General features: G+C 45.5%; 1 long non-coding RNA gene across 1 annotated transcript; it reads left to right on the forward strand.

Annotated features, from left to right (window-relative positions):
• Nucleotides 1-200: 200 nt before the first annotated feature.
• Nucleotides 201-27,880, forward strand: LOC119965590. Its single transcript, XR_005460555.1, has 5 exons — nt 201-298; nt 936-1,046; nt 14,959-15,087; nt 24,755-24,914; nt 26,587-27,880. It is a non-coding gene; the product is annotated as an uncharacterized LOC119965590 (long non-coding RNA).
• The last annotated feature ends 54 nt before the right edge of the window (nt 27,881-27,934 follow it).

Genomic DNA, 27,934 nt, shown 5'->3' on the forward strand with positions numbered 1-27,934 from the left:
CTGGAGGAAGTGATTAACAACAAATTGACAGTCAAAGTACAACCCAGCCTCCTGGGGATTTAGATGAGCAAGACTCCTGAGGGGTAGCCCACGGAGCTGTGAAAGGGATTCACACGCGGGGAGGATGGGGGGTGTTTAAAGCGAATATCAGCCAGGATGTGATTTGGTTGCTCATGTTTAGTGATGTCATTTATTTCCAGGCAGTGGAGATGCATCATTTGTCAACGTGGAACTGCAAGCTCCCTTCCAGACGAAGCTCTGATTAAACCCTGAAAGAATTGTGTCATCTTTCTCAATGGTGAGTGGCCGACAGTCTGATGCTGCAGTCGTCAGGCTCTTGTACTGTAGATGGTCCTTCTTGACCAGTGCAGAGTGTCACGAATGGACAGGAGAAAAAGGTACGCAAACACAAATCAGAGTTAGATTTTCACTGGACCTGGGGCCGGGGGGGTTACAGTTTGGACTCGGTACCAATAAATATGGGCGGCACTGTAGCACAGTGGCTAGCACTGTTGCTTCACAGCGCCAGGGACCTGGGTTCGATTCCCAGCTTGGATCGCTGTCTGCGTGGGATTCCTCCGGGTGCTCCAGATTCCTCCCACAAGTCCCAAAAGATGTGCTTGTTATGTAAATTGGACATTCTGAATTCTCCCTCTGTGTACCCGAACAGGCGCCGGAGTGTGGCGATAAGGGGCTTTTCACAGTAACTTCATTGCAGTGTCAATGTAAGCCTGCTTGTGATACTAATAAAGATTATTATTATTACCTGGTGGATTGGTTTACAGTCGAAACCCAGCCAATAGCGACCAAAATCTTTTTAAAAAAGCAATTTCTTTCCAGGTTATTTCGAAATCTGATTTGCAATGGGCAGGAATAATAAAATTTTAACCGTTCCTAAATAATGAAATGATGGAGATGAGGATTTTCTTTTTCAGGTTACATCATTCCACGCTGGAGTTGGTATTGATTCACTGAAAGACAAATTGGACAGATTCATTTTGGATAATGACATTTTGCAACAGAAGTAATTTGAGATATGACATGCGGTGAGTGGTATCTATTTGGGAGGAACTTTAGATTTATGTCTCCCAAAGCTTTCCAGCTATGGGATTTTTCCTCATCTCATTTCCGGGCCGATTTAAAGCATCAAAGAATGACCCAACACAGCAACAGGCCCTTCAGCCCATTAAACCTACCCCAGCTCCAGAAGTAACCAATTAGTCCCACTATTGCCCAATGTACATCTTCTCCCTCCTTCAAATATTCCTCTAATTTCCTTCTGAAAGTTGCAACTTCAGGTCACAATAACTGTGCAGCCATGTTTCTCCTGCCGCCTCATGATCTGCTGCCAGTCATTTTAAATCATGGTAGCACAGTGGTTAGCACTGTCGCGCTACAGCTCCAGGGCTTCAGGTTCAATTCCGGCTTGGGTCACTGTCTGTGCGGAGTCTGCACTTTCTCCCCGTGTCTGCGTGGGTTTCCTCCGGGTGCTCCGGTTTCCTCCCACAGTCCAAAGATGTGCAGGTTAGGTCGATTGGCCCTGATAAATTGCCCCTTAGTGTCCAAAAGGTTGGGTTATGAGGACAGGGTCAAGGTGTGGGCTTAAGTGGGGTGCTCTATCCAAGGGCAAAGTGCAGACTCGATGGGCTGAATGGCCTCCTTCTGCACTGTAAATTATATAATCTATGATCTGGGTGCTTCGGTTATTGACCCTTGCCCCAAAATAAATAACCTTTGTATATTTACTCTATCCAAACGGTTCATGGTTTTAAAACCCCAAACAAACTCAATCTCATCCACTCTGCCGTAAGGATGAAAACCGGTCACTCGCCATGGTCACTCTCCCCTGCTGCCATTCTAGGCAAACCCTTTTACGCTCTCACTCCAACACTTTGACATCCTACTATCATGTGAGAGTACCTTTAAGAAATGGATGTTTAAGCAATGTACCTTTAAGAAATGAAACAGCTCATATTACTGAAGTGATGTCAGAGTGTGGGTGGAGCTGGGGTTTTAGCTCAGCCATTTTGCAGTGTTTCGTTTCAGTTTTGAGAGAGAGCAGCTGCAAAGTGCCTGGCTGGTTTGCTGTGAGCTGTTTGAAAGGAAAAGCCAGTTTTGAGGAAAAGAGGTTGGGGGTGTCTGTGTTTGCAGTGAGCTGGATCTGCGGTGATGTCTGCCAGGAAAGACTATCTCTGAATAATTTGGGTGATTTAAACTCATAATAGTCTTTAACCTGATGTGTTTCTGTTTAGAGGTGTTAAGTCTTTTGGAGGTTTGAGGGATTATTTAGTGTTGTATTATTTACAGGGTTATCTTTGAAGTAAGGGGTGTTGAGTGATCCAATGTTTATTTAAAAAGGTTAAGTTGAATTCATGGAACAAACATTGTTTTGTGTTTAAAAACCCACGTGTCCATAATTGTGATACCACACCTGGAGACCAAGCCGTGTGCTTCAAAAGCAACAATCCATTAAAGGGAGAGCTTGGTTGAACTCCATGATACATTTTGGGGTTCTGAAAACACCGCTCCCATAACACTACCTAAAGTGCTGCTCAGTACTGAACGCAACACTCCCATTGAGAGTGAACCAGGGTTGTTACAAAGGTCCAGCATAACTTCCTTGTTCTTTTACTCTATTTCTTTCTTAATAAAGCCAACAATGCCATTTGCCTTTTCCGTGAACAGCATACTCAATGCGCTTGCCACCTTTAAATGTTTGTGGACATTCACCAGCCCCCCCCCCCCCCCCCCCCCCCCCAAGCTCCCTCCAGTCCTGTGCCAGGTTTAAAATTGTACCATTTAGCTAACATTGCCTCTCTCATTCTTCCTCCCAAAATGTTGTGGACTCAATCACAGATTTCAATTGCTATGATTCGTCGGCAACTCCAGCGCTGTTATATCATGTGACTGCCACGATGGTGGCAGGTTACCTGGATTGCAACTAGCAATGCCTGCGTTCCAAGTGTGCATTTCTGAAAAGTTTAAAAAAACAAAACGTGTCAGTTTCACAAGACGTTGATGCTGCTTTAGAATTAGTTTGGGAAATTTATGAATTGGATTGTGCACATGATATTCATCACAGAATCTCTGCAGTGCAGAAAGAGGCCCATTCGGCCCATCGAGTCAGCACCGACTCTCTGAAAGAGCACCCTACCTAGTCCCACTCCCCCGCCCTATCTCGTAACCGTACCTGACCTGCACACCCCTGGAATCTAAGGGACAATTTGATCATGGCCAATCCGCCTAACCTCCACATCATTGGACTGTCGGAGGAAACCGGAGCACCCGGAGCAAACCCACGCAGTCACGGGGGGGGGGGGGGGGTGAATAATTTATCTTTTTGTCAGGACTTTGATGTGAACAGCCTGGTGGGTTTACCTTGCGATGTCCATTATTCTTGTGTGACCACCGATTAGACAATGTAGATACTGTAGATCCTCTGACACTCTTTTAGATTTTGTGGATGGCTTTTTCATCACTTTCCAGTACCTTGGCTGCTTCCATTCCATTCTATTCTTGTTGCGGCTGCCTGAGTTCATCTTTCCACATCACCGGGCAGTTTTCAGTCTCACAGATTTTCTTTTCCTCATTATAACAGGAGCTGCAATTGCTGATTTGCAATCCCTACCTGTTATTCTGCTACCCTGCCTGCCTCTTTTTGTTCCTTCTCATTGAATCAACTACACCCCCCGCAGTCTCCGACAAAAATATTTATCTGTTTCTCTTCGGGGACCCGCTGTTGATTTCCAGAATTATCTTCAGTCACACAGAGAAGTTGAGGTTGCTGACTGTACAATAATTGCCTCCAATATTCTCCTATAATGGGCAAAAGGAGACACCATTTAGTTTTTATTCTGCTGCTGATGGGAAGTGCTGCACCTTGAGGAAAGTGGCCCACCAACTCGGACTGTAGGCATTCTCTGCAACCTGTATACTTATCAAATTATAGACACACAATAGATCAAATTTCCAGTGTTGAATGGAGGAAGGTAAGTTCACATTTTTAGTGGAATTATTCATCAAACATGAAGAGTGCAGACTGAAATTAAAGGAATAACACATGGGCTGTGAGACTCACTGGCAAAGGCCGGAATTTATCGCCCAACCCTAGTCACCCTTAAAATGTTGGTGGCTGAGATTCCTTCTTGAGCTGCTGCAGTCAGTCTGGATGAGGTGTCCTCCTCCTAGGTGATGGAGGTCATGGGTTTGGAAGGTGCTACCCGAGGCGCCTCGGTGATTTACTGCAGTGCCTTTTGTATTTAGTACACGCTGCCGTCGCTGTGCGTCAGTGCTGCAGTGGGTGAATTTTATGGTGGTGGATGCAGTATCGATCGATCAAGCGGGGCCAATTTGCCTTGGTTGATGCTGAGCTTCTTGTGTTGTTGGAGCCACACTCATCCAGGGCAGTCAAGATTATTCCCTCATACTCCCAACATGCGCCTTGTGGATGGCGGACAGGCTTTTGGCAGTCACTGCAGAATTCCCAGCCTCTGGACTGCTCTTGTAGCCACGGTCAATGGTGACTCCCAAACTGGTTGATAGTGGGGGACTCACCAATGGCAATGCCATTGAATATCAAGGGTAGATGTTTAGGTTCCCTCTTATTAGCAAAGTCATTGCCTGGCACATGTTTGACGTGAATGTTACTTGCCGCTAAGCAGCTCACACCGCCATCTTGTCCAGCTCTTGCTGCAAGCCGACAAAGTCTGCTTCAGTATCTAAAGAGTTGTGAAAGGAACCAGACATTATGCAGCCATCAGCAAAAGTCCCCACTTCTGACTTTATGATGGAGGGATAGGGTGACAACATAATAACATAAGAACTAGGAGCAGGAGTAGGCCATCTGGCCCCTCGAGCCTGCTCCGCCATTGAATGAGATCATTGCTGATATTTTGTGGACTCTGCTCCACTTTCCGGCCCGAACACCATAACCCTTAATCCCTTTATTCTTCAAAAAACTATCTATCTTTATCTTAAAACATTTAATGAAGGAGCCTCAACTGCTTCACTGGGCAAGGAATTCCATAAATTCACCTTTGGGTGAAGAAGTTCCTCCTAAACTCAGTCCTAAATCTACTTCCCCTCATTTTGAGGCTATGTCCCCTAGTTCTGCTTTCACCCACCAGTGGAAACAACCTGCCCGCATCTATCCTGTCTATTACCTTCATAATTTTATATGTTTCTATAAGATCACCCCTCATCCTTCTAAATTCCAACGAGTACAGTCCCAGTCTACTCAACCTCTCCTCGTAATCCAACCTCTTCAGCTCTGGGATTAACCTAGTGAATCTCCTCTGCACACCATCCAGTGCCAGTACGTCCTTTCGCAAATAAGGAGACCAAAACTGAACACAATGCTCCACGTGTGGCCTCACTAACACCTTATACAATTGCAGCATAACCTCCCTAGTCTTAAACTCCATCCCTCTAGCAATGAAGGACAAAATTCCATTCACCTTCTTAATCACCTGTTGCACCTGTAAACCAACTTTTTGTGACTCATGCACTAGCACACCCAGGTCTCTCTGCACAGCAGCATGCTTTAATATTTTATCATTTAAATAATAATCCCGTTTGCTGTTATTCCAACCAAAATGGACAACCTCACATTTGTAAGCACTGTGGTTAGCACTGCTGCCTCACACCGCCAGGGACCCGGGTTCAATTCCGGCCTCAGGTGACTGTGTGGAGTTTGCAATTTCTCCACGTGTCTGAGTGGGTTTCCTGCGGGTGCTCCGGTTTCCTCCCACAGTCCAAAGATGCGCGTGTTAGGTGGATTGGTCACGCTAAATTGCTCCGTAGTGTCCATAAATTAGGTGGGGTTGTTGGGTTAAGGGGACAGGGTGGAGGTGTGGGCTTAGGTAGGGTGCCCGTTCAGGGACCGATGTAGACTCAAAAGCCAAATGGCCTTCTGCACTGTAAATTATTTGATTCTATGATCTATGATTCTATGTGATGTGCTGTGCACATTAGGCATTCATCACCTTCAGCTTTTACACATGCTTGTGAAACAGTGCTCCAGGCAACGTACTGAGACTGACAGACACCATTTCATCCCTGAGCCTCAGCGCCAAGGTCAAAACTTTTGATCTCCATTCGCGCATCGGCACCTCGCTCAACACGACCACAAATGTTGAGAAACCAAGAGAAGTTTGTCTTAGGTGTACCCTCGGACTGAAGAATATCAATTATTCGCAAATGAACAGCAGAAAACACAAACAAAAAAAAGTGACAGATATAATTTGTAACTTTGCCACTCTCTGGCATCAGTTGCGAGAGGCAACACATTCTCTTTGGACAATTTGATTGTACCTGTGACATTGCAATAGAGAGAAAAATGCACCTGTGCATTGTGGTTTTATCATAACTATCAGCATTGCAAGGGTTAATGTAGTGTCGAGAGGGCAGCACGGTGGCCAAGTGGTTAGCATAACCGCCTCACGGCGCTGAGGTCCCAGGTTCGATCCCGGCTCTGGGTCACTGTCTGTGTGGAGTTTGCACATTCTCCCCGTGTCTGCGTGGGTTTCGCCCCCACAACCCAAAAATGTGCAGAGTAGGTGGATTGGCCACGCTAAATTGCCCCTTAATTGGAAAAAATAATTGGGTAATCTAAATTAAAAAAAAAAATGTAGTGTCGAGAGTAGCCACTAGAAGGAGCTATAGATACAAATATTTAAGGCAGTGATGCTAGACCTTAGGGGAGGTGTGTATGCAGGAGATAGCCAGAGAAGAGTGAGATAGTGTGAGTAAGGTTAGATTATAGTTTATACCAGCAGTGAGATTAACAGTAGATGAGTATAGTTAGATGTTATTGATCAGTTGCGTATTCTTAAGGTTGAAATGTTGAATCCCAGTTTAGTAGTGTAAATAAAATCATAGCTTTGTTTAAATTAAATGCTATTCTGTGATCTTTGTAAACACTACGCCAACCATCCTTAAATAAGCAACACAAAGAACACCACATCCATTAAAGTTATGCAACGTGGAAACAGAACGTCATAGAACCTCGACTCGGACACCAAAGGATCCATCCCTACGTCACCTGCTCTGAAGTAATATTACAACAGGTCAAGTAATAAAATCCTGTTAAAGATTGCCCATCCTTTCAACTGTGATTTTTATTCACCCCCAATGTGCAATCATGATGCTTCTGACCACCTCATAGAATCGTAAATTAGAACCACCTGAACATTTTAATCAGCTAATTAATGCAGGTCGTGCTAGACTGGTTTTCTTTATCTAAGCGGATTTAAATCACTGGGCATCATATTTTCTTTGTTCCCCTGATTATAAGGCTAACAATGACGTGCGGCACTTTAATCGCCTATTTAGCATGCTCCGGAGAATGCCTCTCTTATAAATTTTACAAGAGCTCCAATTAATTCAGACCTGAGTTTCCTGGGTTTGACAAACCGCCTCAGCTCCAACTTTTGTCTCTGCTCTCAATTACCTAAACAGCTCGGAGGTCTCCCGTTACTTATCTGCAATTTGTTTCTTTTTTATGCAACACTTGAAGCAAAGTCTGAGCCACTCCCGATAAGGCTTCAACCCCTCTGAGCAATTAGGGCTGCAGACTGAATCAGCAGATGATATTCGAAGGTGTAGCTGCAATTTTCTGACGAGTGGGGAGCATTACCTGATATCAATAAAACCTGACGAACAAACCCAAGCACCGTGTAGCTGCGAACTACTGGTTTATAAAAGATGCGTTATTGTGGCTGAAGGTTCCATTCTGTGGAGCTTTGCATATAAGTGGTGACCACCTAACTGAGGCACTTAGAAAGATAACCATATCTGACAGGACAGGTAGAAGTAACGTTTCCCTGGCGTGGGAGTCTACAGCAAGAAGGCATAACCTTCAAATGAAAGATAGGCCATTCAGGAACGATATCTGGAAGCATTTCTCCACACCTAGGGCACGAGACATATGGAGTGGGATTCTCTCAGCCCGGGACCGGGAAATCCCCGTGACTGGCGTGAATCGCGGGCACGCAATTCTCCGCAAAGCGGAGAATCGGCGCCATTGGCGCCAGAGTGGTTGGCGTGGCGCCAGTCGGGGGCTACTCTACGCGGCCGGCCCGCCGATTCTTGGCCCGGGTTGGGCCCAGCGGCCGTCGTGAAAATGGCGAGTCCCGCCGGCGCCGTCCACACATGCTCTCAGCCGGCGCAACCTCGGCGTGGAAGGGTCGGGGGGCGCCTGTGGTGGCGTAGGGGGGGTCCGACCCCTGGGTGAATGGGGTCTCCGATGTGGCGTGGCCCGCGATCGGGGCCCACTGATCGGCGGGCCGGCCTCTCTGGCTGGGGGCCCGTGCCCTGTTGCATTGGAGCCGACGCGTTGAAGGAAGCCAATGCGCATGCGTGCATCCCGGGGTGCCCAGTTCGCACCGGGATCAGCAGCTGGAGTGGTGTTAACCGGCAGTGCCGTGCTGGCCCCCTGTAGGGGCCAGAATTAGTCGTGGGGTCAGCCCGTTGATGCCGTTGTAAAACGCGGCGGCGTTTACGACGGTGTGGACACTCTGCCGCGGGATTAGGGAATCCCGCCCATGGCACTCTCTCTCCGTGTGTGGGAATGGTGGTGTGGCGGGTTCGCTGGGGCAGCCAATAGTAAATTGTAAAGCAGATCGATTTTTGTTGGTCAACTCTATGAAGGGTTACAGAATCAAGGTGGATAGATAGAGGGTGGAATTTTCCGATAATTGACCATGGGTACGATTTACCGGCCACGTTGTGCCTGAGAGTCAGTGCAGTGCGGCGCAGTGCAACATGGCTGGTCGATGCCGGGAGACTCCGCCTCGGGGATCTACCTGATTCGCTACGCCTCACGGGACATCGCAATGTGAATCCCTCCCATTGTGGGTGGGATCCCTTTTTGACAAATCTGCACACACCGTGAGACCGGAAATTCACGCCCAAGGTCAACAGAGCTTTAAATGGTCCCTGTCCCGTCCGTGGCAATTCTGTGCCTTCATGCTCCATCCCTTCCTGCCCCAGCCCTCGGCACTGCCTCCTGCCGCTATGCCTTGGTACTGCCGCCAAACTGATACTGTTCATCACGTCCGGTCTCCTTTTGGGAAGACCAGGGGTGATTCGGGCAGTTTTCACATTGAGCCAAAGGGTGGGAGAAGTGCAGGATCCGGGAGAATTTGGTTTAAAGCCAATTCTGAATATTTAAATTGGAATTTTAAGATTCACTTGATTCACGCCCATTGTTGACCTGAACCAAATTATGTCCGCTGGGAGGGCTCAGGAACATCGCCCACTGCTTGGTACCCAGCGCAAATCCTGTTTCTGGGCTCTCCCAGTATTTTCCCAACATAGCCAGATTTGTACATGGGTGCAACGCAGCCCGAAAATCACCCCCAGAGTTAAGACTCTGAAGAGCCATAACCTCATTGTATGGCAGAATAGGCTTTAGGGGGCTGAAGGCCTACTAATGTTCCTTTGTCCCTGTCCTCTGACACCACCTTTCCCGTTGCATTGCCCATTTACAGCAGCACTCAAACATTCGCACAACAAGGACACTTCTGATTAATGTTTGTAGCTTCAGTTTTTCCCCTGAAGACAGAGAAGCAAAGAAGGGGCTTGTGTATGTCGCAACCATCATGACCACAGTCATCGTCTATGATCAATACAGTGCTGTTTGCTCTAGGAAGCATCGGCGCCAATCCGCACACGCAAACGATATTGTTTCAAAAGGTCATCAGTTTCAGTGCAGTTAGTTGAAATTGGTCAAGACATCAGGAGAACTTCAAGATCTTAGTTGGATAATTCCAAAGGAGCTATTACATCTAACTGAGAGCACAGATGGAGCAACATTCCCACGGTATTCCACTGGAGTGTTGACGTGGATTCAGTGCTCGGTTTTCCAGAGTGAGATTTTTAACTCATCTGACTAATGTTCTGCAACATCGGCTTTGTTTCTGGGATGAGAGGGTTGTTCGATCTGGAAAGATGGAGCAGAAAGAGTCCATATTCTCTGGAGCTCAGAAGAAAAAGATGTGTTCTTATTGAGACAGATAAAATCCTGAAAGGCCTTGAAGGGTCAATGCTGAGGGGCCGCTTCCCGTGACTGGAAAGCCTACACCATGGGTCACCACCTCGGGATTGGCTGTCAGCTATTTCGGACTTGAGCTGAAGAGAAATTTCTTCACCCAGAAGGTTGAAAACCTTTGGAATGCTCCGCCCCGGAGGACTGCGGATTCTCAGTTGTTGAGCATATTCAACGGGTGGGATTGTCCGGCCTCCCAGCTGCCGTGTTTTTTGCTGACAGGAGGCGGCGCGCCGTTCGCTGATGGCGGGATTCTCTGTTCTCCCCGCTTATCAATGAGAATTCCCATTGAAACCATCCCACGTCACTGGGAAATCCACGGGGAAGGGGTCCGCTGCCGGTGGGAACAGAGAATCTCACTGCCAGTAAACATCTGCGAGAATAAACATCTGAAAACGTATAAAGTCAATGACATGATCTGGGGGCAGAGGAATGTCCACACCAATCAGATCACACCGGAATCGAGCCTCCATACTGACGGTCAGTCAACTTTGGTATATTGTTTGGATCCTTTCAAGGAGAGAATGTAACTAGCAAAATAGACCACAATTCCATGAGCTAACAGTCATGGAAAACAGGGCATGAGGATAGAATGAAAATCGCTTTATTGTCACGAGTAGGCTTCAATTAAGTTACTGTGAAAAGCCCCTAGTCGCCACATTCCGGCGCCTGTCCGGGGAGGCTGGTACGGGAATCGAACCGTGCTGCTGGCCTGCTTGATCTGCTTTAAAAGCCAGCGATTTAGCCCAGTGAGCTAAACCAGCCCAATAGCCAGAATAGATACACATTGAAGAATTTGGAATGGGGTGGGTGGAACGAATGATGATTTCCAAATATTGTGAGCCTTAGACTGTGAATCAACAAAATCCCCAAACTTTACTTGTGGGTAATGTTTTTCCACAGTGTTTATTTTTAATCTAATCTTTATTGTCACAAGTAGGCTGACATTAACACTGCAATGAGTTACTGAGTTACTGTGAAAATCCCCTAGTCGCCACATTCCGGCACCTCTTCAGGTACACAGAGGGAGAATTCAGAATGTCCAATTCATCTAACCTGCACGTCTTTGGACTGTGGGAGGAAAGCGGAGCACCCGGAGGAAACCCATGCAGACACGGGGAGAACGCAAGACTCCGCACAGACAGTCACCCAAGCCGGGAATCGAACCTGGGACCCTGCAGCTGTGAAGCCATAGTGCTACCAACCGTGCTGCACATTTCAAGGCAAAAGGTGATCGTGATCTACATCTGGACAGGCTCACCCATCTGTTTTAAAACGTGTCCGTGAAGCGGAAGAGCATTTTAATTGTAAGGTTTACACTTTTAAGCAAATCACGTCCAAACAAAGGCTCATTGCACTTGGCGGCACCGCAGGAAATGCTAAATTTTAATTACAGGGTAAATTATTGCTCAGAGAGAGAAAATAAACCACTGGATCATGGAGAACAGCAGGTCAATTCATTACAACGTCCTCCTCATGTTTGAATGGAACAATAACATCTAAAATGAAATGCTTGCCCCTATGTATGTCTTTCAACTACCGCTCTGCCTGTTAAACAAACACTAACTAGGAACAACTGCAGACGCAAGACCCAAAGTCCACAACAACTGTAAATACATTCAACATTTCTCACCATGTCAAAATAGGGGATGGGACATTTCGGTGTGGCCCATTCAGCGTGGCCCATTCGGCGTGGCCCATTCAGCGTGGCCCATTCAGCGTGGCCCATTCAGCGTGGCCCATTCAGGGTGGCCCATTCGGCGTGGCCCATTCGGCGTGGCCCATTCGGCGTGGCCCATTCGGCGTGGCCCATTCAGCGTGGCCCATTCAGCGTGGCCCATTCAGGGTGGCCCATTCGGCGTGGCCCATTCAGCGTGGCCCATTCAGCGTGGCCCATTCACCGTGGCCCATTCAGCGTGGCCCATTCAGCGTGGCCCATTCAGCGTGGCCCATTCAGCGTGGCCCATTCAGGGTGGCCCATTCGGTGTGGCCCATTCGGCGTGGCCCATTCGGCGTGGCCCATTCGGCGTGGCCCATTCGGTGTGGCCCATTCGGCGTGGCCCATTCGGTGTGGCCCATTCGGTGTGGCCCATTCGGCGTGGCCCATTCGGCGTGGCCCATTCGGCGTGGCCCATTCGGCGTGGCCCATTCGGTGTGGCCCATTCGGCGTGGCCCATTCGGCGTGGCCCATTCGGCGTGGCCCATTCGGCGTGGCCCATTCGGTGTGGCCCATTCAGTGTGGCCCATTCAGCGTGGCCCATTCGGCGTGGCCCATTCAGCGTGGCCCATTCAGCGTGGCCCATTCGGTGTGGCCCATTCAGCGTGGCCCATTCGGTGTGGCCCATTCGGCGTGGCCCATTCGGCGTGGCCCATTCGGCGTGGCCCATTCGGCGTGGCCCATTCACCGTGGCCCATTCCGTGTGGCCCATTCGGCGGAGGAATTTTTCGGCAGAGGAATTTTTCGGCAGAGGGACAGGCTTCAGAAAGACAGGTTAGAAAGACATTTAATATCGGTCTTGCAATTCAACATTAATCGTGCTGCTTTTGAGACATTCTGAAAATAAGCGGACAGGCGGCCCAGTTCAGGGGGACAGCAGCCGGCGAGGTGAAGCGGAAGGTGAAGGTTTAAAAGGTTTATTCAAAACCTTGGAACCATTTCACCTTTGCTCTCGAGAGGGGAATGGGACGTTTCGGCGTGGCCAATTCGGCGTTTTAATGAAGGGTTTTTAACAAGGTTTTTAAAATATTTTTAAAAGTGACGCCGAAATGTCCTGACGCTTAAACGGCCAGGCCGAATCAGCCAATTATTTCCCTGGCGCCGAATGGGCCACACCAAATGGGCTACGCCAAAACGTACCAAACCCGTCAAAATATATATATCTTTGAATATAATGTGAAAAAAAATGTTTCATCTCAGCATTTGGGTTTTTGATACAGGTCCATATTTAGGATATCTCACGCTGTCTGACCTTTCAAAGTTTGGCCAAGAAATCTTTGCCGGATTTGAGAGTTTTGAACTCCAGTTGGTGTGTCCTCAATTTCATGGTTCGATGTTGCACTCTGCCAGCTGTCATTTGTGCAATTTCTGAATCCCTTCTGGGGTTCGGATTTCCAGTTAAGTCACATTCGCTGAAGATTTCAACAAGCATTCTTCAATCGTTTAACGTTTACAGTATATCTTTGCAGGAAGGCTTCTGTTTACAATGATGTGCGGCTCCGTAATCAGTTCTTGAACTAAGAGTTTACTCTCCCAGTAATGACTGCAGTTTCAACAATCCATAGTGTCACCTCTGTTCAAATGCTTTAGAGCTTCATCTGTTTGATCACAGCAGTGTTTCTGCTTTTCCTGGTGTTCCACCAACGACACGACAACCTCCTGAATATCTATGTCCCTGTCTAGCTGTTGAATCTCTGGCCTTTCCCTTACATACTGCCAATACGGAGATGCTCTGCGTATATTTTCTGCAAGATAATGATGTTTTCACAGTTGAGCTCAATATAATTTTCTATAGCGAGTATATGTTGAAAATGTTACTGCTCCTTGATATTGCGAATGTGGCTTTAGACAGGCGTCCATTTTTTCAAGTTCTGAAACATTTTCTGTGATGAGCTGAAGTGATTTCTGATCACTTTGACCCTCTGTCCAAGTAAACAGATGACATTTACCATTGTCACTATTTCCTCCACTTAACTGTAACCCCTTAGTGTTTTGGTCAGTGTCTATGGGACGTGAGTCCTTGGGATAATGTGTACTTCATTCCTTAATCCTTCAATCAGATTTGGAGAGGAACCTTTTGCCATGGCTGTTTGATGCGTTATCATTGGTTTTGATAACTGAAGATCTTGGTGTTGATACTTTTCCAGTAACAATGGATTTCTGGAAGTCAGGTGTTCCTCAGGGTAGTGTCCTAGGCTCAATCACCTTCAGCTGCTTCATCAATGACCTTCCCTCTATATTAATGTCAGATGTGGGGATGTGATTTCACAATGTTCAGCACCATTCACAGCTCCTCAGATACCGAAGGGGCCTGCGCCCATATGCAGCAAGACCTGAATGATATTCACATTTGGGCTGACTGTAGAAAGCAACTATTTTCTAATACACCTGATAGGTAATAGCATAAATATTAAATCCCAGTTTTTACCCATTTTAAATGAAGGATTTCAGCACTCTCATAACCTCAGGTCATTTTAAAACATCACTTCAACAGAACGCAGAAACAGCATAATCCATTATAGATTAAAACGACATTCTTCTTCAGCTAACAAATGCATTTGCAAGATAATGTGACACTATGCAGTCCAAGGACAGGGCAGGCTCCATGACAACACCATAGCAAAGGCACAGTTACCGAAAGGAGCTATGGTCCGGCCAGTCAAGTCAGCAAGAAACCAATGCAAGCTGCTTGCAATAACGGCACAGAATCGCAATCCATAACACATATAAGAATTCATTTATGAAACATTCCAAGTTAATTTTGCATATTCAAGACAGACAGCTAACTGTCAAATCAAGCTTATTTGATTCTAACCCAAACCAATTAGTATTACATAGGGGGTGTAGATAGATGGCTAAAGACTGATATGATTTAGTATAACCATGATAGATTGTGCGGCCATTTTCCATTCCGGAATCAATCGATACTTCGCTGTCTCTATCTTTCATACTTTCACTTTCCAACTTTGACTCCTGAATTAAATGCACGCTGTTTTGCCGTAAGGAAGAAAATCATGTCTGTATTATTTGAAAGTTATATTGTCTACAAATTGCTTCTCTTTGAGTCCTTTTGCTAGCTGGACTTATTAGAGAATAAGATTTAAGTGATTGTCAATTGTAATCAATAGAGGCAAATAAAATGATTCTTATTTGCACCCGAGAAGTGTTAACTCAAATTTCTACTGAGTTTTAGTGTTCGCAAGTGCCACTAGATCCACATGGTAGATCTCTACAACTGGCATAGTTCGGCAAAAAGGGGAAATCAGAAAACCAAAGAATGACCAGAATGACTGAAGACCTAAAGAAAAACAGCTAGACTGGGGTAAGAAACATCTTTTGAAAAATGAAATGAAATGAAAATCGCTTATTGTCACGAGTAGGCTTCAATGAAGTTACTGTGAAAAGCCCCTAGTCGCCACATTCCGGCGCCTGTTCGGGGAGGCTGTTACGGGAATCGAACTGTGCAGCCACACGAAGGGCGGGATTCTCTCAGCCCGGGGCAAGGCCGGAGAATCCCTGAGAATCACGCCACGCCTCCCCGCACTGGCACATGATTCTCTATTGTCATGTTTGGTGCAACGCCGGTTGGGGGCCGCTCTACGCGCCCCCGCCGATTCTAGGCCCAGGATGGGCCGAGCGGCCGCCCGCGTTCGGGGGGGGCCCACCTATCGGCGGGCCGGCCTCTCTAGTTGGGGCCTCTTTTCTTTTGCACCGGCCCCTGTAGCCCTGCGCCATGTTGTGTCGGGGCCGGTGCGTTGAAGGGAGCCACTGCGCTTGTGCGGATCCCACAGCGTCCAGTTGTCGCCGGGATCAGCAGCTGGAGCGGCGTGGCTGACTCCAGTGCTGTGCTGCCCCCCTGTAGTGGCCAGAATTGCTGATCCTGAGGCCGTGGTGACGCCGTCGAGAAACGCGACAATGTTTCCGACGGCATCAACACTTCACCTCAGGATCACAAAATCCTGCCCGTGGTCCCTGAAAACTGTGAGTATACGCGACCCACACTGTCGGGAAGTCAGCCCATCAGGGGCGGAGCATCGGGGGAGGGCCTCAGGTATTGTTCTGATGCCGTCCATACGGCGTGCGGTGTACTCAGCGATGATGCCATTTTTAAGTGGGCGGAGCGTCTGATAAACGGCACCGCCTCCAATTTTGGCTTAAAAATGGATTCTCCAGTCAATCGCCGAACGCCATTACAATGTTGGGAATTGAAGAATCCTGCCCACACTCTCATATACTCAAACACACACTCTCATATACACACACTCTCATATACTCAAACACACACTCTCATATACACACACTCTCATATACTCAAACACACACTCTCATATACACACACTCTCATATACTCAAACACACACTCTCATATACACACACTCTCATATACACACACTCTCATATACACACACTCTCATATACTCAAACACACACTCTCATATACACACACTCTCATATACACACACTCTCATTTACACACACTCTCATATACACACACTCTCATATACTCAAACACACACTCTCATATACACACTCTCATATACTCAAACACACACTCTCATATACTCACATTCTCATATACTCAAACACACACTCTCATATACTCAAATACACACTCTCATATACTCACACTCTCATATACTCAAACACACACTCTCATATACTCAAACACACACTCTCATATACACACACTCTCATATACTCAAATACACACTCTCATATACACACACTCTCATATACTCAAATACAGACTCTCATGTACACACACTCTCATATACTCAAATACAGACTCTCATATACACACACTCATATACTCAAATACACACTCTCATATACACACACTCCCACATACTCAAACATACACTCTCATATACATACACTCTCATATACTCAAATACACACTCTCATGTACACACTCTCATATACTCAAACACACACTCTCATATACAGACACACTGATATACTCAAATACACACTCTCATATACATACACTCTCATATACTCAAATGCAGACTCTCATATACACACACTCTCATATACTCAAACACACACTCTCATATACATACACTCTCATATACTCAAATGCAGACTCTCATATACACACACTCTCATATACTCAAACACACACTCTCATATACACACACTCTCATATACTCAAATACACACTCTCATATACATACACTCTCATATACACACACTCTCATATACTCAAATACACACTCTCATATACACACACTCTCATATACTCAAACACACACTCTCATATACACACACTCTCATATATTCAAAAACAGACTCTCATATACATACACTCTCATATACTCAAATACACACACACACAAACACACACTCTCATATACACAAACACACACACTCACTAAGACACACTCTCATATACACAAACACACACTCTCACATACACAAACACACTCTCATATACACACACACTCACAAAGACACACTCCCACATACACAAACACACACTCTCACAAAGACACACTCTCACATACACAAAGACACACTCTCATATACACAAACACACACTCTCACATACACAAACACACACTCTCACAAAGACAGACTCTCATAAACACAAACACACACACTCACAAAGACACACTCTCATATACTCAAATACACACTCTCATATACACACACTCCCACATACTCAAACATACACTCTCATATACATACACTCTCATATACTCAAATACACACTCTCATGTACACACTCTCATATACTCAAACACACACTCTCATATACAGACACACTGATATACTCAAATACACACTCTCATATATATACACTCTCATATACTCAAATGCAGACTCTCATATACACACACTCTCATATACTCAAACACACACTCTCATATACATATACTCTCATATACTCAAATGCAGACTCTCATATACACACACTCTCATATACTCAAACACACACTCTCATATACACACACTCTCATATACTCAAATACACACTCTCATATACATACACTCTCATATACACACACTCTCATATACTCAAATACACACTCTCATATACACACACTCTCATATACTCAAACACACACTCTCATATACACACACTCTCATATATTCAAAAACAGACTCTCATATACATACACTCTCATATACTCAAATACACACACACACAAACACACACTCTCATATACACAAACACACACACTCACTAAGACACACTCTCATATACACAAACACACACTCTCACATACACAAACACACTCTCATATACACACACACTCACAAAGACACACTCCCACATACACAAACACACACTCTCACAAAGACACACTCTCACATACACAAAGACACACTCTCATATACACAAACACACACTCTCACATACACAAACACACACTCTCACAAAGACAGACTCTCATAAACACAAACACACACACTCACAAAGACACACTCTCATACACTCAAATACACACACACACTCACAAAGACACACTCTCATATACACAAACACACACACTCCCATATACACAAACACACACTCTCATATACACAAATGCATATACACAAACACACCCTCTCCAGTAATACAACTATTGAATTAATGACTCATCCACTGCACCAAACCAACCCCATCCCCCAGTCATTCTGTTCCTAGCTCTGGCAGCTGGAGCACCCCATTCCCATTGGGATCGATGCCTTCAACCACCTAATTTCCACATCCTGGAATTCCCGTACCAGCCTCCCCGGACAGGCGCCGGAATGTGGCGACTAGGGGCTTTTCACAGTAACTTCATTTGAAGCCTACTCGTGACAATAAGCGATTTTCATATTTCATTTCATTCATATACACTAACACACACTCTCATATAAATAAACACACACTCATATAATACAACACACACTCTCATACACACAAACACACTCTCATATACACAAACACACACCCAAACAAACACACAAATAAACACACTCACACATACAAATTCTTACACACACAACCACACATACCCGTACAATCCCACAAACACACACTCTCTCACACACACAAACACAATGACACACACTTCCTATCCTTTACAGTGGGGGTTTTCACGCAATCAAGATTTTCTCACCTTACCGAATGACCTGCATAATGGGGAAGTTCTAACACAGTCCCTTAAATTAGCTAGAATGTACCTTATTTTCAATTCTTTTCATCTCCACTCTGAACTGCAACTTTATTGAATTGTAAATGTTTAAGTACTCAAGAGGTAATTGAGCATTAACAAGGTGTTTATTAATTAACTACTTACTTGTGTTTGCATTTGGTGAACCTTAATGAGGTGTGAATTAATGAGGAAACACAACTACTCCTGTCCCATGTTAAACAGATACTATCATAGCCAAATTTAAAATTAATATTCATGAGATTCGATAACAGTTACCATTTCCAGACTGAAATATGTGACTGTCCACCTGAGACGTGGCTGTTTGAAGTCGTGTGGAACTGTATATATCTGCGCTGCCCAAATACAGAAATATGAGGGCAGCACGGCGGCACAGTGATTAGCATTGCTGTCTACAGCGCTGAGGACGCGAGTTCGAATCCGGGCCCTGGGTCACTGTCCATGTGGAGTTTGCACATTCTTCCCGTGTCTGCGTGGGTCTCACCCCCACAATCCAAAGATGTGCAGGGTAGGTGGTTGGCAATGCTAAATTACTCCTTAATTGGAAAAAATAATTGGGTACACTAAATTTATTTTTAAAAATACGGGAATATTGGCATCAGTAATATTTTGATTAATTAATTTAGAAGATTTATCAAGGTTGATAAGCCATGGAAAGTTAGATCATGTTTGCAGGAAATTAACTAACAGTTCTACTATTAGATAGTTCAACATTATCTTGATCTCCTCCATCTCTGCTTTCCTTTACGGAGGCTTCATGTTTTGAAGCACTCCAGCCCTTTTGTGGTCTGGTTCTAGATTTTCTAAATCAGTTTCAGCCACCGCGCCTGCCTTTCCTCCGGACTGAACCATGCAACGTTTCTCACGTCGCACCAAGGATCCTGAGAGGAAAATGGGAGCAGTGCCCAGGATTGGAATTCCAGGATGTGGAAATTAGGTGGTTGAAGGCATCGATCCCAATGGGAATGGGGTGCTCCAGCTGCCAGAGCTAGGAACAGAATGACTGGGGGATGGGGTTGGTTTGGAGCAGTGGATGAGTCATTAATTCAATAGTTGTATTACTGGAGAGGCTTGAGAGACAAGGAGGGTACAGACCATGGACTTAAATTCAAGAAACCCGCAGCCACAACAGGTCAGCAAGGAGGTCAAATAATAATTAATAAAAGCAAATTACTGCGGATGCTGGAATCTAAAATGAAAGAGAAAATGCTGGAAAATCTCAGCAAGTCTGGCAGCATCTGTAGGGAGAGAAAAGAGCTAACGTTTCGAGTCCGATGGCTCTGAGATTTTCCAGCATTTTCCCTTTCAAATAATAATTCCTGCAGGATAGCATAACAGAGTTTTGAATGGTTTCACGTTTATTGAAACAGAAGAAGGGGGAAAGCTTTAGAAATTATTGGTAAAGTCTAGAGATTACATCGCACGGATAGAAGGGCAGTGGATCGCACGGATAGAAGGGTGGCGCAGTGGTTAGTGCTACTGCCTCATGGCACCGAGGAGCCGGGTTTGAATCCAGCCCCGGTCACTGTCCGTTCGGAGTTTGCACATTCTCCCCCGTGTCTGCATGGGTCTCACCCCCCCCCACAACCGAAAATTGTGCAGGGTAGATGAATTGACATGCTAAATTGCCCCTTCATTGGAAAAACATAATTGGGTGCTCTAAATTATGGGCAGCACAGCGGCGCAGTGGGTTAGCATTGCTGCCTCACAGCGCCGAGGTTCCAGGTTCGATCCCGGCTCTGGGTCACTGTCTGTGTGGAGTTTGCACATTCTCCCCGTGTTTGCGTGGGTTTCTCCCCCACAACCCAAAAGATGAGCAGGGTAGGTCGATTGGCCACACTAAATTGCCCCTTAATTGGAAAAAAATTAATTGGGTACTCTAAATTTAAAAAGCAAATAAAAATAATAAAAATTGGGTACTCTAAATTGATATGTAAAGAAAAGACAATGCACGGATAGGAGGATCAGTGATGGATGGCCGAAGGTGGAGTGATGATGCCGGTGGGAAAGGCACTAAATATGAGAGAATTGAAAGTAGGCATCCTGTGTATCGTTACGGAAAGGATTCTCCGCTTGCCGATGTCGGAAACGTGAATCTTGTGAATCACGAAAAATGTCATAAAAAGAGTCCGTTTTTGTTGTGAATAGCGGTGTGTTTTTCGGCGATGGCAGCACCAAGAACGACCGCGCTATCAAACGGGAACACCACACCGAGGGCACCCTCACCCCACACGCTCATCAGTGCATGAAGACATCTTGAAATGCTACCCTGATCTCTTGATTCCTCAGCCACCCCACCGCAACCTCCGGAACTCACCTAGTAAGGGCAGGGCAGCCCTGGGCCCTACCCTTGGCACGGGCAACCTTGCATTGCCAGACTGACACCCCGGCAGTGGCAAGGTGCCTGGGTGGCACTGCAAAGGCACCCAGATGGCACTACCAAGGTGCCAGGCTGGCAATGCCAATATGCTTGGATGGCAGCAGGAGCGGCAGCGGCCATTCATCCGGGAGCTCCAATGGGCTGCGAGACAACCCCATCCCAGGTGCCATTACACATGGTGCACGTTTGTGTGGAAGAGTTCCAGGCAAGACAATATTTGGAACTGTACTTAGTTAAATCGTGCCAAAAGAAGTGTTTATGTTTAAACATACAAGCTTCACGATCTCGGGAGTTTTGCAATGGCCTCATCGCGTCCGAGTGACGCGATGAGGTGGTTAAATCTCACGGGAGGCCTCTCGTGAGATCTGTGATGGTCGGCACATTGCGAGATCTAACGGATCTCACATGACGTCGTGCTCTGGATCTTGCCCTCGCTTGGGAGGGCGTTAATTCCCAGGCCCCAGGAGAATATGGTGTTGCCGTATTTAAATGAGCCAAATGTCAGATCAGGAGATCCCCGTGAGATCCTGTGAGATCCCATGAGATCACGGAAGGCGTTTCAAGCATCATATAGCTCATGAGAGGCCTCTTGCGAGATTTAACAGCCTCATCACGTCACCGAGTCGGGCGCGATGAGGCCGTTCCAAAACTCCTGAGATCTTGAGGCTTGTGTGTTTAAACAGAAGCACTTTGATTGGTCGGATTTAAATATCTATAGTTCCAAATATCGTCCTGCCTGGATCTCTTACACCCAAAGTTGCTCCTTTTCCATTCACGTGACCATTTCGGAAATCTTGTTCTGGCACGTAATCAGTTTCTTTCTCTGTCTGAATGACTGACTCTTCTTCCTTGTCAATGTTTTTACCTCTTCAGTTAATTCCTCATTGCCAAACTTCCCTCCTTCAAGCTCTTATTCTTCCAATTCAATTCTTCACTGGACTTGTTCTTATTTTCTAGTTGCTATTTCATGGAGTTCAGTTTAATCTACACTGTCTCATTAACTACTCCTTCTCAACTTCACTTTTTAAATATTTGCAACTTTTTTTTCAAGTTTTCTGTCAGTAATATGATCTTGTCATTTTAATGTCTTCCCTAGAACTTCATTTTGCCCATTCCTCTTTGTGTTGAATAGTTCCTAGTTTCTTTCGAAGTCTTTTATTTCTGCGTTTCTTCTGAGGGGAATCCATCATATTCTTATTAGACGCATACATTTCACAAGTGGATCCTTCATTTCCATTTGTCTTAATTTCAACCAAATCCTTTTGGCTTCACTTTTGATCAGGTCTGTCTTCGAGCAAGAGTTCCCCATTCTGCAACCCTCTCATTGCCCATCTTGTGGAGTTTTACTCTGCTGTCCACCCGGGTGTCTCTTTTGTTGCCCTCCTTCTGGGGTCTTCCATCATCTCTTCTTTGAGGTCTTTATTGCTTATGGACCTTTTTTGAGAGTTTCCCTCTATCTGGGAACTCCTCCAATTTTCCTGTCCATTATCATTTGCTGACAACCACCCCGCACCCCCCCCCCCCCCCCCCCCCCCCCCCCCCCCCCCACTCCCACCCCGCGCGTCTCTTCACCCAGAAAATCCTGCCCTCCTCCTAGCTGTGAACTGGGTCACTCTGCAATCCCAGAAGGAAAAAAAGAGTCCGGTCCGGTATTTTCTTTCCCTGTTTTACTGTTTTCTTCCTTCTGGGATCTTGGGACTCCAGTGTCTGCCCTTCCTGCAGAGGCCACTTCCTCCCCAGTGATGCTGCTGGACATAGGAGCTGCTGGTCTCTGATTGGCAGGTGTTTCTCAGTAGGCTTGTTTCGCACCCTGAGGTCCGGTCCTCGGGTAAGGAATGCCGACGGGCATCCTCAACGCTTCCAGATTAGCTTATGGTTTGGCAGGCTTCCGGAATAGAGTTCGCATGGACATCTTGCCAGCTCTCCAGCTGGCAGGCAAGACCCTTGATGCCTCTGCAAGATTCTGCCCATTCTCATTTGTTGTGCATAATCATCATTTGAAGATCTGCAAAATGTCTACTTTCCTGCACATATAGAATTTTATCTTTATGTCTGAGCCATTCTCTGGGTTGTACGGCAATTTTCAGCGTCTGTTACACTTTACAGACTGATTACATTTTTTTCCTGTCCATCTGCTTGACCCAATTTATGAGTTTTGTGGCTTCATTTGCTTTGCGTGGATCACCTGCTTTGAGCAATGTCAATGTCTACTGTTGCTATGCATTCAAGAATCATATTTCTTTGGTCATGAAAGGGGCGTTCAATGTTTCCATCATCGTACTTTTTACTTTCATTATTTTTTCGGCTACATGGTGTGCAGTAATAGCCTCTGCTTCATCATCCATGCAGCAAATCAATCAATTCCCTTACTTCTCTACCTTCCACTCTATCTGCTTGTCATGATGGACTACCAAAATGTTCCCAACACGACTTTCATACCTCAGGCTCGCAAAAATTACATTTCACTGGAGGTGCTGCTGCAACTTCAACCTCCATCATGTTTCACTTACATATGAGAATGTCCAAAAAAATGTTCACCTTCAGATCTTCAACTATCAAGTTATTACAGGAATTGACTTCTCAAGCTTGGAAGTTTGGAGGAATAGTCTTAGTTTTGTCTTCCAGCTTCTTTGCTTTATTTTAATGTTTACAGGATTCCATCATCTTACACAGTCTGAGTTTCTGACGGGGGGTGGGATTTTGTTCAGGGCGGCAGTCTTCCTGGCAGTGGGATGGAAAGCCAGGGGCAGCATTAACTCAGACATTTTCAGGAGCCCTGATCCGATTCTATGCCCATCAAACAATTGACTGACTGGTGCTGGGGGCCACCATCGCTAGATGGGCAGAGATACCGCCTCCCAAGAGCTGTTGACCAATTGGAAGGTCAACAGCTCCTCAGGTCCAGGAGTGCCACCGGGGGGTGATGGCCACTGATGGGACTGCTCCTGACCTGAAGCATCATCATGGATATTGTCCTGGCACCGAGTCAAGTGGGGGTCCTGTAACCAGACCAGTGAGGAGGTGGGGGGGGGGGGGGGGGGGGGGACGACACACGCGCTATGTGAGGACACGAGTATGGTTATTGGTGAGGAATGGGATTTCTTTGATCTCACATGCCAATTTTTTTATTTTATCCTCACTTTGCTTTCCTAATTTCCTCTTTAACTTCAGCCCTGTATTTTCTATACTCCTCTCTGCTTCCGACATTATAGTACTACATGATCAACTGTTCAACTTAAAAGAGCATACCCATTAATATGGTTCTCAGTAATTAACAAGTACTTCACCTTTAAAGGAAATAATTTTCATTGGATTTTGTGACAAAATGCACATTGTGATGGTAACGATCACAATACAATTTGTAACAGACTTATTAATCATCAACTTGCATGGCTTTGAACTCCTTTGTCTTCATTCAATCCAGGTTGCACAATTGATTCTTCCATTGTTATCCTCTGCAGGACAAATTAGTGTGCGATTAATGTTGCCAGAGCAACACCAGACGCTTCGCCAAATCCAAGGAGCTCTCTGGAAGTGATAAAAACATCAAAGAAATGCAAGATTCCTCTGCTCAGTTCTGGTCACCATATTATGAGAAAGGATATCGAGACCCTGGAGAAGGTGCAAAAATGTTTTATGAGGACAATTGCAGAATTGTGAGATTGTACCAATTGGGGAAGAATGAGCAAGCTGAGTTATGTTTATACAATCATAGAATCCCTGCAGTGCAGAAGGAGGCCATTCGGCCAATTGACTCTGCATCGACCCTTCAAATGAGCACTCTGCCGAATGACAGGCGTCCACCTTGCCCTTCCCCCGTAATCCCATAACCTAACCTGCACATCCCTAGACACTAAGCAGCAATTTAGCATGGCCAATCCTCCTAACCCGCGCCACTTTGGACTGTGGGAGAAAACCGGAGCACCCAGAGGAAACCCACGTAGACACAGAGAGAACGTACAAACGCCACACAGACAGTCATCCGAGGCTGGAATTGAGCCCAGGTCCCTAGCGCTGTGAGGCAGCAGCGCTACCCACAGTGCCACCATGTCAGCCCTTTTGTTATTTATTTTGTAAACAGAAGGCTAAGGGGTAACCCAATAGCTATCTTTAAAATTCTGAAAGGTTTCGATACAGAAGGCACAGAGAGAGGTTTTCACCTGTGGAAGAAGGTAAGTAGAAAACCATGAATATAAGATCATCACCAAAACAATAATTGAGCCAATTCGGGAGAAAAGTCTTAATCCTGAGAAAGGTGAGAATGTGGAGCCCATTAGCAGAAGGAATAGTTGAGATTTTGATGGGAGAAACCAGATAAGCTATGGAATGGGGGGTGACGTTGATAGTCTCAGATGAGGAAAGATGGGAAGAGGCTCAAGTGGAGCATAAAAAGGCTAGCAGGGGCTGGTTGGGCTGAATGGGCTGTTTAATCTGTGCAACTCAGTGGCTAAACATTAAACAACTCCAGAATAAGCCCATCTTTGAAAGGTTTGTGATAGGGGAACAACTATTAAGATAATAAATGAATTTGCGGTGTCCAAGCGGTGATGTTATGATTCAATTACTTCTGCCAAAGTTTGGAAGAATTCATTCATGTTAAAATTGGAACCCTGCTGCATTCTGATGAAAGTCTATCATTTTAAAAATAGTTGTCACAAAGGCATTAGATGATCCATTGCTTTGGGTTCATATTAATTTCTTTAGCTGAGCTAGATGGAGCAAAGGTCAGCAGCAATGTAACAAAGCCCAAAGATTTTCTCATCAATCAAGTCATATTTTATTAGTGACTCTTCAGTGAGGAGTCATAGGTTTTTCCAATGTATTGAAGCTTATGGTGATTTCATTGGCCTTAAATGATAACGACTGTGTAGCATCTCTGAAATGCAATCTCATACTTGCAGCAATTTTTTAAAAACATCATTTTATGGTTGATGTACCAAATGGAAATTGAGTCTATATATTATTGATTCCTAATGTGGAAAATTTAAATAGTAATTATTTCCAGAAGCATTTTTTACACTGCCGAGCCCAATCTTTTAATAACTTAACTCTGCTGTAACCTTTCATCTACATTATAGCCTACTCTTCTCTGATAGACTTGTTAGCAGGGTATGGTTGGAAGGATTTGTCAGCATGAAGCGTAGAAAGTAAGAAGAAAAATAATTCCCCCAACTCAAAACCTCCCAATTCTTCTTTGAAATAGTGAATATGCTGACTTCCTGGTTGGGAGTGTGCGCATCATCAGAGTTTACCAACAATATTTTGAGTGTGAATCTTTACTTGCTTCATTCAGGTCAACCTTGAACGCAGATGACTGAGGAGGATGTCACGAAGGTGTGTAATATCGTGGACAATATGGCAAAGATAAATCATGAATTCTACTTCAAATCAAACCATGGCAGCAACACACAATGACACAACTTTCAAATCAAACAGAGGGCAGACAAAATCTGTAAATGTTGGCAATCTGCAGGATAAACAAAATGTGCAGGAAGCACTCTACGGGTCAGGCGGCATCTGTTGAGAGAGAATTAGTTAACAGGCTGAACATTCACTGCCAGAAATGTGCCGAGTTGCTGTTGGGGTGGAGGCTGAATGCAAATAACCTGGATCAGGAACACTACACCCACCAAGGACCCATCCAATTCTTATCTTCATGGAGGCAGGTGACAAAAACAGCTCAACCAGAAAGAACAAAAAGTGAGGGCCTGTGATGAGTGAGGGGTAAGCGTGTGACATTACAAAAGTGATGATGGTGCAAGGCAATGGGGCAAGTATCGAAAACAACGAAAAGTCCCCGGACGGACGTAAATCTTTGTAATGTAAAAGAGAAAATAGGAATGGTGATTAAAAACTAAAATTGTACAGCTCAATGTTGAGTCTATGGAGGGCTATATGCCTAGTAGTACCGTAAGGTACTATTCCTCCAGCTCAAAGTGAGCTAAATTGGAACGGTTTAGGAAGCCAAGGTTAAAGCATTTAGAACAGGTTTCTGGAAGTTTCCCTCTACTCATTATGGAGATTAATGGCTTTCTGGAAGGTCAAAGCCCTGGAATCGCATTACAAATGTTGGATATACAAATGGGAGAAAAATGAGTTAATTCTTTATGAGCTGGAATAGACGTGATGGGACTTTTCCAGATGTCTCCCGGCTGTAATCCCTTTATCAGGGATACATCTTTTCAACCTGTTAAGATGATTGCCAACCTGTATATGGGAATTGGGATCAGCTGGGGCAAATCCAGGAAATGTCCATTACATGTACATACAACAATCATCACATCTCCAGGTTACATGGTAGCTATTTGCAATTCCAAAAAGGATCTTCACCTGGTGGAAATGGACATTCAAAATTCTCGAGTGGAGATTGGCAGACACAACCTGGTTAATGGATTGGAAATCCTGCCACCCTGTCTTCTTGCACAGCAAATGCCTGACATGCATTCTTGTTAAACATTCTGGGCGGGATTCTCTGACCCTCTGCCAGGTCGGAGAATCGCCGGGGGATGCCATGAGTCCTGCCCCGCTACTCCGACGCCGGCTGCTGAATTCTCCAGCGCCGGTTTTTGGGCGGGGTCGGGGATCACGTCGCGCCGGAGGGGGACGTTGGCAGCACCCCCCCCCCCCCCCCGGCAATTCTC

Source organism: Scyliorhinus canicula, chromosome 5 (assembly GCF_902713615.1).
Source record: "Scyliorhinus canicula chromosome 5, sScyCan1.1, whole genome shotgun sequence".
Lineage (NCBI taxonomy): Eukaryota > Metazoa > Chordata > Chondrichthyes > Carcharhiniformes > Scyliorhinidae > Scyliorhinus > Scyliorhinus canicula.